Source organism: Ostrea edulis, chromosome 3, assembly GCF_947568905.1.
Source record: "Ostrea edulis chromosome 3, xbOstEdul1.1, whole genome shotgun sequence".
NCBI classification, from domain to species: Eukaryota; Metazoa; Mollusca; class Bivalvia; order Ostreida; family Ostreidae; genus Ostrea; species Ostrea edulis.
In genome coordinates this window covers 70,792,943-70,808,437 of record NC_079166.1, presented here as the reverse complement: position 1 = coordinate 70,808,437, position 15,495 = coordinate 70,792,943, and the positions used below count along the sequence as shown (strand labels likewise).

The 15,495-nt window shown below is 35.6% G+C and overlaps 1 long non-coding RNA gene across 1 annotated transcript; it reads right to left on the bottom strand.

Moving 5' to 3' along the window:
* Nucleotides 1-3,375: 3,375 nt before the first annotated feature.
* LOC130052790 (uncharacterized) lies at nucleotides 3,376-12,909 on the bottom strand. Its single transcript, XR_008801182.1, has 3 exons — nucleotides 12,825-12,909; nucleotides 11,072-11,143; nucleotides 3,376-3,506 (listed from the first exon to the last, which is right to left on the bottom strand). It is a non-coding gene; the product is annotated as an uncharacterized LOC130052790 (long non-coding RNA).
* Between the last annotated feature and the right edge of the window lie 2,586 nt (nucleotides 12,910-15,495).

The window sequence follows — 15,495 nt, the reverse complement described above, 5'->3', positions numbered from 1 at the left end:
AGCTATGCTTTAGTACTATGGAAAACCAGAATCTGGTCAAGTATCATAGTGACATGTAAGTGCATGTAAATCAGCTTAGTGGTTAAAATAATGTTATTTGGGGTACTTCATATACCGTGTGTTCTTTTTATACGCCCGTCTCAAGACGGGACGTATTATGGTATGGCGTTCATGTCCGTCCGTCTGTCCGTCCGTCTGTTCGCTTTTTCGTGTCCGACCCGTAACTTAAATACTACAAGGCCTAGAATCATCAAACTTTGTCTGTAGATACATCTTGGGTAGAAAGTGTGTCGCACATTAAAACCAGGTCAATGTGACTTTTCATTAAGAAGATATCCGTCTGTCCGTCCATCTGTTCGCTTTTTCGTGTCATACCCGTAACTTACATACTACAAGGCCTAGAATCATCAAACTTTGTCTGTAGATACATCTTGGGTAGAAGGTGTGTCGCACATTAAAACCAGGTCACTGTGACTTTTCATTAAGAAGATATTCGTCTCTCCGTCCGTCTGTTAGCTTTTTCGTGTCCGACCCGTAACTTAAATACTACAAGGCCTAGAATCATCAAACTTTGTCTGTAGATACATCTTGGGTAGAAGGTGTGTCGCACATTAAAACCAGGTCACTGTGACTTTTCATTAAGAAGAGATGGCCATATATGGCAAAAACCTGTCCGGCTCATAACTTGAAAACTATTAGACCTAGACTCACCAAAATTGGTCAACTAATGCATCTTAGGTAGAAGGTGTGTCGCATCCTACTTTAAGGTCACTGTGACATTCAATTAAGGTGATATAAAAAAATGTTTTAATGGGTACAATCTATACTGTTAACAATATGTGACGGGCGTATCATGTGCCGTGGCGGTGCACTTTATTACATAGATTACATGTAGTTTTACTTGTTCTACATGTAATTAACAAATTGTACTGATTCACAGGTCTCAAGTACAGTAGATCACATTTCTTCTCAGCACCATGATGTATATTTATGAAAAAATACTTGTAAATAGAGAAATAAGTCATTTTAGAGACATTTTGTACACAAAAACACAGTTTACACCATTTTCTCATTTATGGGTGGTACTTGTAAACAAGCCACCTCCCCTTTGACATTTGGCTGAATTACATGAATCTTTAGTTTTCACTATTAGTGCTGGCATAGGATATAATGTAAGAAGAGAACAGGTATTCAAAATCTTGTTGGGGAGTTGTTTACTTAATTAGAGCATATTTCAGGTTTATACATATTCAGTATGTAAAGAAGTAGACAGTGAAGTGGGAAATTTTCTTGATTTTAAGAGCAGTTAGGTCCCTTTATATCTCTCTAATCCATCATTTTCTACACAGGTTCTCATGATTACATGTTCAGCATGTAGCACCACATATAAGGTCACTTTTACCATAGATACAATATACTGGCGATATTATTTGTTAGGAACAGGGATCTTACTCGAACACTCTTATCACTCTTAAATGACAACATCACACACAGAAATGTAGGGTTTTTAAATAATTTTATTGCGTACACATTTAGGGCAGTCGACATGATGTATTGGTGTAGTTTCACTCAGAATAAGTCAGATTTGTCAAAAATGGGAGTTGACGTCAATGACATGAGATGTCAGAATTCTTAAAGGTAGCAGGGGACAGTTTCGCACTACAGGCCGGGTCAACTTTTTCAAAAAATGGAAATACCCCATATTTGAAGTGATATTACATGTGTAAAAATGTATCCAATAATTTTAGGATGCATGTCAAATGTAGCTGAGTGCTTAGTAAAAATGTTGATATACAACATGTAGGTGTCACCATGATTCCTAGCATATAGATGGGTGCAAATACGAAACTATGACACGTGGTCAGTTGCTGAAGAAATTCTGGTGAAAAAAAGCAGGGTCTACCAAAAGGTCTGTAGCTGTGAGAAAAGGTGGATGGCCCCATATGAAAGGTAGATTTTTGAGAAGGGCAGATAGGGTTCTTGATTGTGCAACAGTGTCTAAATCTCCATGTTTGGTACTGTGATGATGTGGGGGTGGTGCGGATTAGCCCAAATGAGGAAAAACCAAAGCAAAAAAGGGGAACCTGCTCAGAGCAGGTTTTGTGCACCAGCACCAGTATTTATAGATTACATGTAATTTAGGGCCATAATTTATTAAGTACACTAATATGAAATACAAGTATTGACAAAAAAGAGAAATGTGATTTTTCATTAGTCTGTCATAATCTGACTTTGGTGTATACCCCCTATCCACATGTTTCAAAACCAAAAGAAACTGTCCCCTGCCACCAAAATTACATTGGACAAGAAGGAAAGAGTCACTGCACTTCATATGCTTATACATGTAGTTCAAGTAAACAATTCACAGTTATAGTAGATGACTCATTATAATCATGAAAACAGTTTGCCACCTAGCTCTCTAGAACTAAATAAGTTTTTCAAAGATATAACGTATTTTCAATATATGACCAATTTAGCCCCTGGGGTCCTAAACCTAGGGTTTATAAATTTCACAATTTTGGTAGAGGGCTCATTTCTTATCATAATCATGCCCCCGGGGAGTCAGGGTCAATGAAATTCCCAATTTTTGTTCCCCTTCACTCATAGATACTTTACAACAAAATTGGTTAGAACTGGTTCAGCTTTTCATGGTACAGGGGTTTCAACAGTCTTGATTAAAGTCAGCATTTCGCAAATTCTATGGTCGTTATAACGATCTAGTTCGTCAATACAACCTCGCATTGGGTTAAATGCTGTCTGACGTGTTTCATACCGATTGTTAAGCCGTTCTTGACACACCGATTTTGACTGCGGATAACTCCGTTTACCTGATCAGGATATAGGGCTCCCGGCGGGTGTGACCGGTCAACAGGGGATGCTTACTCCTCCTAGGCACCTGATCCCACCTCTGGTGTGTCCAGGGATCCGTGTTTGCCCAACTATCTATTTTGTATTGCTTATGGGAGTTATGAGATTGATCACTGTTCGTTTTCTTCACTTTGCATAAGTGAAAATTGTGCTATGTGAATAAAAAAAAAATTATCTAAAAAGTTAAAGAAATCATGATTTGTTGACTTGATTACAGGGTGTACCAAGGGACAGTGCCTGTTAACAGTCTAGTTATAAATTATTATACCAGACTATTGGTCTTGTACTCCCAGTAACCAAGACAGCTTACAAGTGTAATACTCATGTACATGCAGGATCCAGTTGTTTTGAATGTTTTAGATGATATTATTAAAAAAAGAAATTTCTGCCAAATGTATTCTCCTTGATGTACTTTTCACTGAACATGTGCAACCTTTACCTCTGTCCATGTTGACTGGTATGCAATAGTAACAACTGTTTACTACATCTGTATAATGAATACATGTGTTAAGTCTTATCAAAACATCCATTAATCTTGAGAAAATATTACGCTTTTATTTCACAATACCCAACAAATTTCCTTGCAGGAGTTGATTCATCAATTTGGTACATTTATCGTTTTCACAGGAACTTTATCTCTGTAAAGGAAATTTGGTCTTGTTAATTTTGTGCACAATTTTCATTTTAACAATTTATAGTAAATTATATTACACAATAAAACTAATTCTGCAAATATTGCAAAATCCATGTGGCAAGGTAGAGATAATATTTATTACATTTTAATAAGGTGTTTTAAATCAATTTCCCTTTAAAGTGATTTAAATAGCTAATATTGATCTACAGAATTGACCAACTCTGTAATGTATATAAGTTATGTGATGCATAGAAATCTTGTGGTTTTCTACAGCCTATCATAATTGAAAAGTGGGTCTGTATGACAATCACAAGGTTATACAGCCCTACCAAGTTTCGTGGTAAATGGATCTGATGACTATGTATGTAAGTTTGTCTCCCTGGGCCTCATCAGTCAGAGAAGAGATCAAACTGAGACACCAAATTTGTCATGGATAATCTCTGATACCTTCCTGGTTTCCAATATACATTTGAAATGCATGTATGTTATTACAAGTTTTATTTTCACATATTCTCAAAATTCACATGTTTAAACATTAAAACATTATTCAAGAAACCAGGAAAGTTTCGGCCCATTTTGAACTGAAATTCTGCAGCAATGAAACAAATCATATTAAAATGAATATATTCTCTAATAAATCTGTTAGTTTAAGTTAGTATTATGGGCCTATTCAAAAGTTATTTATTAAAATGTAAGCAAAAAAAGAGACCCAAGGGCCACATCGCTCCCTTGAGTCACTTGGCTCATATTTAAAGATTTTCTCTATATATTTGTATGCAAAACTTTGATACCCCCAACCCTTGTGACCCCATTCTACCCCCGGGGGCCATGATTTTAACAAACTGAAATCTGAAATATGTCAGAAAGCTTTCATGTAAATACATGTATCAGCTTTTCTGGCTCAGTGGTTTTTGAGAAAAAATTTACAGATTTTCCATATACATGTATATTTTTATGTAAAACTTTGATCTCCTATTGTGGCCCCATCATACCCCCAGGGGCAATAATTTGAAAAAACCTGAATCTGCATTATGTCAGGAAGCTTTCATGTAAATCTCAGCTGTTCTGGCTCAGTGATTCTGCAGAAGAAAATTTTTCATATGTATTTGTATATAAAACTTTGATCCCCTATTGTGGTCCCATCATACCTCCAAGGGCCTTGATTGGAACAAACTTGAATCTGAATTATGTCAGGAAGCTTTCATGTAAATATCAGCTTTTCTGGTTCAGTGGTTCTTGAGAATTTTTTTTTAAAGATTTTCCCTATATATTTGTATGTAAAACTTTGATCCTCCTGCTGTGGGCCCATTATACCCCCAGGCGCCATGATTTGAACAAACTTGAATCTGCATTATGTCAAGGAGCTTTCGTGTAAATCTCAGCTTTTCTAGCTCAGTGGTCCTGGAGAACAACATTTTTCCTATATATTTGAATGTAAACCTTTGATCCCCTATTTTGGCCCCAGGGAACCCCCAGGGGCCATGATTTGAACAAATTTGAATTTGCATTATGTCAGGAAGCTTTCATGTAAATATCAGCTTTTCTGGCTCTTTGGTTCTTGAAAAAAAGATTTTTAAAGATTGTCCCTATATACTTTTATGTAAAACTTTGATCCCCTATTGTAGCCCCATCATACCCTTAGGGGCCATGATTTGAACAAACTGGAATCTGTATTATGTCAGGAAGCTCTCATGTAAATCTCAGCTTTTCTGGTTCAGTGGTTCTTGAGAATTTTTTAAAAAGATTTTCCCGATATATTTGTATGTAAAACTTTGATCCCTTCTTGTGGCCCCATCATACCCCCCCAGGGACCATGATGTGAACAAACGTGAATCTGCATTATGTCAGGAAGCTTACATGTAACTTTCAGCTTTTCTGCTTCAGTGGTTGTTGAGAAAAAGATTTTTAAAGATTTTCCCTATATAATTGTATGTAAAACTTTGATCCCCTATTATGGGCCACATCATGCCCCCAGCTGCCATGATTTGAACAAACTTGAATCTGCATTATGTCAGGAAGCTTTCATGTAAATCTCAGCTTTTCTGGTTCAGTTGTTCTGGAGAAAAAGATTTTTCCTATATATTTGTATGTAAAACTTTGATCCCATGTCGTGGCCCCATCATACCCCCAGTGACCATGATTTGAACAAACCTGAATCTGCATTATGTCAGGAAGATTTCATGTAAATATCAGCTTTTCTGGCTCTTTGGTTCTTGAGAAAAAGATTTTTAAAGATTGTCCCTATATAGTTGTATGCAAAACTTTGATCCCCTATTGTAGCCCCATCATACCCCCAGGGGCCATGATTTGAACAAACTTGAATGTGCATTATGTCAGGAAGCTTTCATGTAAATCTCAGCTTTTCTGCCTCTGTGGTTCCTGAGAAAAAGATTTTTAAAGATTTTTCCTATGTATTTGTATGTAAAGATTTTGATTCCCTATTGTGGCCCAATCGTACCCCCAGGGGCCTTGATTTGAACAAACTTGAATGTGCATTATGTCAGGAAGCTTTCATGTAAATATCAGCTTTTCTGGCTCAGTGATTCTTCAGAAAAAGATGTTTAAAGATGTTCCCTATATATTTGTATGTAAAACTTTGATCTCCTATTGTAGCCCCATCATACCCCCATGGGCCATGATTTGATCAAACTTCAATTTGCATTATGTCATGAAGCTTTCATGTAAATCTCAGCTTTTCTGGATCTGTGGTTCTGGAAAGGAAGATTTTTCCTATCTATTTGTATGTAAAACTTTGATCCCCTATTGTGGCCCCATCATACCCCAAGGGTCCATGATTTCAACGAACTTGAATCTGCATTATGTCAGGGAGCTTTCGTGTAAATATAAGCTTTTCTAGCTCAGTGGTTCTGGAGAACAACATGTTCCCTATATATTTGAATGTGAACCTTTGATCCCCTCATGTGGCCCCATCATACTCCCAGGGGCCATGATTTGAACAAATTTGAATCTGCATTATGTCAGGAAGCTTTCATATAAATCTCAGCTTCTCTGGCTCAGTGGTTCTGGAGAAAATCATTTTTAAAGATTTTCCCTATATATTTGTATGTAAGAATTTGATCCCCTGTTGTGGCCCAATCATACCCCCAGGGACCATGATTTGAACAAACTTGAATGTGCATTATGTCAGGAAGCTTTCATGTAAATCTAAGCTTTTCTGGTTCAGTTGTTCTCAAGAAAAAGATTTTTCTTATATATTTGTATGTAAAACTTTGATCCCATGTCGTGGCCCCATCATACCCCCAGTGGCCATGATTTGAACAAACTTGAATCTGAATTATGTCAGGAAGCTTTCATGTAAATATCAGCTTTTCTGGCTCTTTGGTTCTTGAGAAAAAGATTTTTAAAGATTGTCCCTATATACTTGTATGTGAAACTTTGATCCCCTATTGTAGCCCCATCATACCCCCAGGGGCCATGCTTTGAACAAACTTGAATCTGCATTATGTCAGAACGCTCTCATGTAAATTTCAGCTTTTCTGGTTCCTCGGATCTGGAGAAGATTTTTATGTATTTATATGTAAAACTTTGATCCCCTATTGTGGCCCCATCATACCCCCAGGGGCTTTGATGTGAACAAAGTTGAATCTGCATTATGTCAGGCAGCTTTCATGTAAATTTCACCTTTTCTATTTCAGTGGTTCTTGAGAAGAATTTTTTTCCCATATATTTGTATGTAACACTTTGATCCCTTGTTATGGCCCCATCATACCCCCAGGGACCATGATGTGAACAAACGTAAATCTGCATTATGTCAGGAAGCTTTCATGTAAATTTCAGCTTTTCTGTTTCAGTGGTTGTTGAGAAAAAGATTTTTAAAGATTTTCCCTATATAATTGTATGTAAAACTTTGATCCCCTATTATGGGCCACATCATGCCCCCAGTTGCCATGATTTGAACAAACTTGAATCTAAATTATGTCTGGAAGCTTTCATGTTAATCTCAGCTTTTCTGGTTCAGTTGTTCTGGAGAAGAAGATTTTTCCTATATATTTGTATGTAAAACTTTGATCCACTGTTGTGGCCCCATCATATCCCCAGGGGCCATGATTTGAACAAACTTGAATCTGTATTATGTCAGGAAGCTTTCATGTAAATATCAGCTTTTCTGGCTTTGTGGTTCCTGAGAAAAAGATTTTTAAAGATTTTTCCTATGTACTTGTATGTAAAGATTTTGATCCCCTATTGTGGCCCAATCGTACCCCCAGGGGCCTTGATTTGAACAAACTTGAATGTGCATTATGTCAGGAAGCTTTCATGTAAATATCAACTTTTCTGGCTCAGTGATTCTTCAGAAAAACATGTTTAAAGATGTTCCCTATATATTTGTATGTAAAACTTTGATCCCATATTGTAGCCCCATCATACCCCCAGGGACATTCATTTGAACAAACTTGAATCTGAATTATATCAGGAAGCTTTCATGTAAATCTCAGCTTTTCTGTCTCAGTGGTTGTTGATAAAAATATTTTTAAAGATTTCCCCTATATATTTGTATGGAAATCTTTGAACCCCTATTGTGGCCCCATCATACCCCAAGGGTCCATGATTTCAACAAACTTGAATCTGCATTATGTCAGGGAGCTTTCGTTTAAATCTCAGCTTTTCTAGCTCAGTGGTTCTGGAGAACATTTTTCCTATATATTTGAATGTAAACCTTTGATCATCTATTTTGGCCCCATGGAACCCCCAGGGGCTTTCATTTGAACAAATTTGAATCTGCAGTATGTCAGAAAGCTTTCATGTAAATCTCAGCTTCTCTGGCTCAGTGGTTCTGGAGAAAAATATTTCTAAAGATTTTCCCTATATATTTGTATGTAAGAATTTGATCCCCTGTTGTGGCCCCATCATACTCCCAGGGACCATTATTTGAACAAACTTGAATGTGCATTATGTCACAAAGATTTCATGTAAATTTCAGCTTTTCTGGCTCAGTGGTTCTGGAGAAAGAGATTTTAAAAGATTTTCAGTCTATATATTTGTATGTAAAATTTTGATCCCCTATTGCGGCGCCATCATACCCGCAGGGATCTTGATTTGAACAAACTTGAATCTGTATTATGTCAGGAAGCTTTCATGTAAATCTCAGCTTTTCTGCCTCAGTGATTCTTGAGAAAGAGATTTTTAAAGATTTTCAGTCTATATATTTGTATGTAAAAATTTATCCCCTATTGTGGCCCCATCATACCCCCAGGGGCCATGATTTGAACAAACTTGAATCTGCATTATGTCAGAAACTTTCATGTAAATCTCAGCTTTTTCGGCTCAGTGGTTCTTGAGTAAAGTATTTTTAAAGATTTTTCCTAAGTAATCGTATGTAAAACTTTGATCCCCTATTGCGGCCCCATGGAACCCCCAGGGGCTTTGATTTGAACAAACTTGAATCTGCATTATGTCAGGAAGCTTTCATGTAAATCTCAGCTTTTCTGGTTCAGTGGTTCTTGAGAAGAAGATTTTTTAATGACCCTACTCTATTTTTACCTTTTCTTGATTATCTCCCCTTGGGAGGTGGCCTGGCCCTTTATTTTAACAATTTAGAATTTCTTTTGCTAAGGATACTTTGCGCCAACTTTGGTTGAAATTGACCCAGTCGTTTTTGAGAAGAAGTCAAAAATGTTAAAAGTTGACAGACGGACAGAAAGACAGACGGATGCCAACTACGAGTGATCAGAAAAGCTCACTTGAGCTTTCAGCTCAGGTGAGCTAAATAGGAGGAGAATTGTATTTGCAAATTTCCGCTTGCATTAATTAACCTGCACCAACATTACACTAAATAAGCACATCTGACACTGCGAGTATATTACTGGACTGTTGAGATTATTTGATGTTAACACATTTTATCCTCCAATATAAACATAACTTTATATTAGCATGCACATCAAAGTTGTTAAGGTAATTCCACCCTTCTAGAATTATACGTTTAATCTTACATTTGATCGTTGATTCTTCAAACAAGAGTACCGCAAAAGGTACATAATACGCCCGTGAAATGCTTACATATGGTGTTTTTCTTGTGCTATAATTTGTATAACTTTGCTTCAGGTAGTATCAGCCATCATGAGGCTGTGACAAACTTTCATGTGAACAAAGGGTCTTAGCTTAAAAATGGAGATTTCCTCAAAATGGGCCGAGTTCAAAAACCTGTAATTTTTTTCAAAAAAATGGAAAAAAAATCAAAATCCTTCCCCAGATACACATCTTCAATACCCATACAAACACTCCACAAAATAAGATGGTCCTCACTTGAAAACTGTGGGAGGAGTTGGGCGGACAAATTATGTACCCTTGATTGAATATTAATTTCCAAATAGACTAAGTTCAACAACCTGTAATTTTCTCAAAAATTGTAGAAAATCAAAATCCATCGCACATGCACATCTTCCGTACCTATACAAACACTCCACTAAATAAGATGGTCCTCACTTGAAAAGTGTCGGAGGACTTGGGCAGACAAATTATGTACCCTGCATAGAATATCAATTTCCAAATACACCAAGTTCAACAACCTGTAATTTTCTCAAAAAGTGTAGAAAATCAAAATCCATCCCACATGCACATATTCAATACCCATACAAACACTCCACAAAATAAGAAGGTCCTCACTTGAAACTGTGGGAGGAGTATGGCGGATAAATTATGTACCCTCCATATAATAATTATTTTCAAATAAAGGGGCAAAACTCCTGGAAAAAAGGTCGAAATAGATCAAAATTGGAGGATGATCTAAAGTGATCCACAAAGAAGCTACATAGCAAGTGTCAGCATTATATGTGAAAGCGAAATGAAATTATAAAGAGAAAACCCCGAACGGATGGACGTACATACATCGCTGTACCATGATACGTCCCGTCTATATACGGGTGTATAATAATATATCTTAGTAACAAATAAAAATGATAAAATAAGTATGTTGCAGTATTAATGAATTTTTTATCAATTAGCAAACATATACCGGTTATCCACATCAGAAAATAGCAATTCTCCTTAATTAGCATTATCAAAATTTCACAAAAACTGGCTAAAACGATACGATAGTATTCATAACAATTTCATGAAACTGTTTCTTTAAAAAATATACAAAATGTTAGTGAAAAATAAAGGAAATCTTTCGCATAATGGATTTTATGAATAATAAATGAAAACAAGAGTTATTACCCTTGTATTCAATATTCTTAAAACATGTAATATTGATTATTCATACATTTGAAATATTTTATGGTTTACAAGATTTTTTTACAATAACTATTGAAAAGGACTCCAACAAAATGTATGTCCCTGTCATGCATGAATCTTTAAAATTAAATCATTGACTTTCTGAAATCTTACGACATCACAGGAAGATGGAACTACGTTAATAGAATATTAATAATCAACAAATGATCTGACTTCTGTTGTCTGTCTAATCATGAATTCATTGACAATTCTGCAATGAGACACTGGCATAGAGCTGCCGGATAAGCTCATCTGCCATTGTGAGTCTACTACTGGACTGACTTAGTGCTTGTTACAATTGTCAATCAGTTAAAAAAATTGAAATTTAATAACACATACTGCTAGAATGGCATCCTTGAAATCTTTGAAGCAATAAACATTTACATTGATAGACAGGCAGTACACAAATACCTACAATAAAACAAACTGAATCAAAAATTTTAACTGGAACAATTACATGTATATATTACCTAGTCTTACAAACTGTTAGATAAAACTGAACATGATTAAACTACACAAAATATTTTCCAAATACCCTTCCCCATTGAGTCTGTCTAAGAGTATGGTTGACATTATCCATTCTTGCATTATGCATGACATTGAAAGTAATAGACATGCATGTATATCTGATAATAAAATGGAATACCTATCTTATTTATCATTTTTAAGTTTCATTTTTGTTTTGTCCACCTTGTCAAATTTCCTACATGCAGAATGGTCAAAATTTCAGCAATAATTACTTTTGAATCCTTATGATAATGGTTCTCTCTGATTGTCTGGTGGTGATGTTTCAGTCACAGTTTCATAATGCCCAATCCTACTCTCGTCCAAATCAAATGAATTCTAGAATTTGAGTTTCCAAAGTCATGTTCAAGAGTCACAACTTGATTATCCTGATCACCACCAACAGTTACTAATAAATTGATCCCAAAATGCCTAGACATTGCCGAAACTGATTACTGCCCTGGAAAAGTGCCTAACTGCCTAAGATTATTTAGTTCCAGTTGAATTTCTGGATAAGTCATAAGATTACCATTAGAATGAAAGAAAACATGTGAAAGGTATCCAAAGTTTGATCAGTTTCATGTATTGCTTCATTTCGTAGCTCTTGGTGATGATGTTGTTTTCTATAGAGCGCAAGACTAACATACCTAAAGAAACAATTCCCATCCCCTACTATAGGTCGTATGTGAAGTCCATATGATGTCAGATATTCATCCTCATGGGTACTTTCAACAGGCTGTCCAGCACTCTTGGACAACATAGGGATTATTTTAGGACTAAAATTAAGAAAATTTAGGGCTAAAATTTGGAATTTCATAACTAAATTAGGGCAGCTTTAGACCTTTACATGGTCTTACAATTTTGATAATAAAAGAAACTCACAAAAAATACTCTCCATGCAGGAAGGGTGTCTTCCAGCTATTATTGACAAGAACCTAAATAGTCTGACACATCTTTATCACAAAGCCAAAAGCAATAAACAGCTTGAAACATGAATTCACTGGTCAAATTTAGCTTGAATGCATTTTCAAAATTGCTAAAATAGAAATATATTTTTAAAAAATAGGAATTAACAGGGGAAATGAGGACTTTTTAAGGATTTCCAGAATCATCTAACATGTGTAAATGGCCCTCAATATTTATGACTATCAATTACTGAAATCTATAAAGTGTAGCATCCGTGTTTAAACCCATCCATTGATATTAGACAATAGACTGACACTAGAGTTAATGAAGATTGAAATGGGGTATTGGTCATGGGAATATATTTTATATGTTCAATATTTGTTCTTAATACTCCTTTTCTGTGTAGAACTTTCATCCCCTTTATTTACAATATGGTAAGTTTGGTTTTGAACTTGGCTTCTTAATTTTGGAGAGGAAGTAGAAATTCAAAAAGCAGTAAATGACAATTTTAATAAGTCTTCAGCTCAGGCTAAACTGACATCCCCCGACTCTTACTTGTAGTTATATATATATATAAGTGGAGGTAAATGGTCAGAGGAATCTCAGATTAAATAATTCAGGCTAAGAACTGATGACTGACATATATATGTTACAAACTTTAATTTCTTTTTTAAAAACTTACTTGAAGCCATGACTCAGATGTAGGATTTATAGACACTTGCATCAGCTCAATCCAAAGGAAACCATTGAGGGTAGGGATCCTCTGTTCTCTACAATAAGCATGATAAGACTGAAATACATTTTTTCCACCTGCATATCTTTGATAGCATATTCCTTAAGTAAATATATTCATTGAAAATTGAAACTAGATGTTTCGCACACACGAGTATTCACGAAAGGCAAAGACAATGAACAGTGATCAATCTCATAACTCCTATAAGCAATACAATATAGAGAGTTGGGCAAACACGAACCCCTGGGTATACCAGGGGTGGGATCAGGTATAGATATATAAGTGTGTGTGTGTGTGTGTGTGTGTGTGTGTGTGTGTGTGTGTTATGTATATATCATCCAGATATAGGTATAAACAGATCTACACAAGTAGTATTATAATAAAAAATATATATATATCACAAAGCCGATAGAGTGTACTCAACTAGTTTCTTCAATTCTTCAGGAGTATATGAATATTGTTTAGAGTACATGTGTAACTAAGCAATATTCGACATACTCCTGAGAAATTAGTTGAGTATACTCTATTGGCTTTGTGATATATATATATATATATATATATATATATATATATATATATATATATATATATATATTATTGTTATTAAGTTTATGCTATTGTACGTTTTTAAATTTGAATTTCATACACTTGAATGAGTTTATACCTCGGTCGGTAGTGTTCACAAGTAGTATGAATCTTATATCAGGTTATATATGTGTGCCATGTTTTATTAATTATTGTGCTGGCACTGTTCCTTAACCCTGACATAGTATCAGTTCGGGATTACCTACTTGTTTTATGTCCGGTTGATGCTGATTTCATAGTCATAATCTGTGTTCTACCTTGAGGTCGGCGTTAAATCATACAAGCTTCAGATAACAGCACATATTCCAAAATGCTTAATTGTTCAAACAAGAGCAGTGTATTAAAATGTTTTATACTACACGTGTGCAGTCCTAGAATGTATTATGCAATGATCGAAAATGAATTACCCGTACCCTTTACGATTTTTCCACCTACTGTGGGAGTTGGGATTTTTTCCAATTCTTTCTCTAAATCGTCTAAAACTCTAAATGTGTTAATCACTTTAGGATGATGGGGGTGTGACCGGCTTTCAAAAGTGGTTATGAATTGCACATATTTGATCCCTTTTTGTTGCTGGTTGAGTGTTGGACCAAACAAAGTCCCTGAAGATTTTATAGTAGAAATACGAAAAGTTTCTGTAATACGATATTGCACAATCTTTCCTTAGTATTGACATAAATATCTAAATATCCATTTTCCCAAAACCTAATCACTGCTAACAAACCACAAACTTGACATCACACTTTTTCTTAAGGTTGCAATACTTGTCTTCTTAAAAAAAGTCAACAAGATCATAACCCAATAAATGAAAAGTCAAATGGTTTGAGATGGGAAATGGGTTGTACGGAACTGGGAAGACATGGTATTAATATAATGATAAGATCTCTCAAACTAGTATTATTTTCTAAACGAAATAACCTAATATTTTAGGGGAGCCGAAGGGAGATAATTATTACATAGACGTAAAGTTTCTTTACCATTTCCAACTTCAATTGCATCTCTTGACCGATACCAGTCTTCTTTTCATAATGTAGGGGATGTACCTCAATCTGCCTTCACCTTACTGGAATAGGGGTGGTCTGGGGCACTACATTTATCCCGTGTCTTTTGTTAATATGTGTTATAATCAATTATGAATAAATGCTCTTCATGTTGTTGACATCTATGTAATTTTAGAATCTGTTCGCTAACGCAGAAAAATCCTGTCCTTTGGAAAACCAATAATGATTGCTTTTGAAACAAAATTTTCTCATGTAAACACGAAATACGTTATGAAAGGTTATAGATCCTTCGTTTTGTGAAGGACCAATTTTAAAGACTGTATAATTTACATGCATAAATAGAGCATGGTCTGCCTCAATATACCCGCGTAGGATATTTTGACCAGTAAGCTTAGAATGCGGCAAATTTGTGCAGGGTGGGTTCCTCGCCTCCTTCAGCCGGAGCAATGGAAATACGGGTAAAGTTTTGCCAGTCTTACGTCAATAAAAACGCAAAAAGAAATTTTGTTCATGAATAGAATTATGATATGTGACGACACATGGGTACAACGTACATTTCAATCAACCAGAAAGTAAATAACAAAGCTGAACAACAATAACCATTTCATTCCAATCTAATTAAAATCAGACTTCTTAGATCCGCGCCGTATACTCTGCGTAAATAGATCTGACATAACCCGATTAGGGGTCATATTCAGATGAACTTTATGTCAGCCAATCAGCGCTTCGGCTTTGAAATCGTCGGTGTTCACAATTCAAGGAAAATCGCTGCGATTGTTTGGTTTGCAAGAAAACATATCGCAGCTAGATGCGACGTCACAAAGCACCGTTGACGTCGACTGGCGTTACATTCCTCGCGTTATTTAAGTAAACCATCTTGAACTATTCAAATCGTACCCATCCCTATTCATACATACATCGGAATTCACAATTAATTTAATTTGGGTGTATTTCATATCGTACGTTTTGTTATTTGTATGAACGGAATAGATTAGGCATTATTGCGAAAGTTTGAAATTCGTTATGCGAGAACA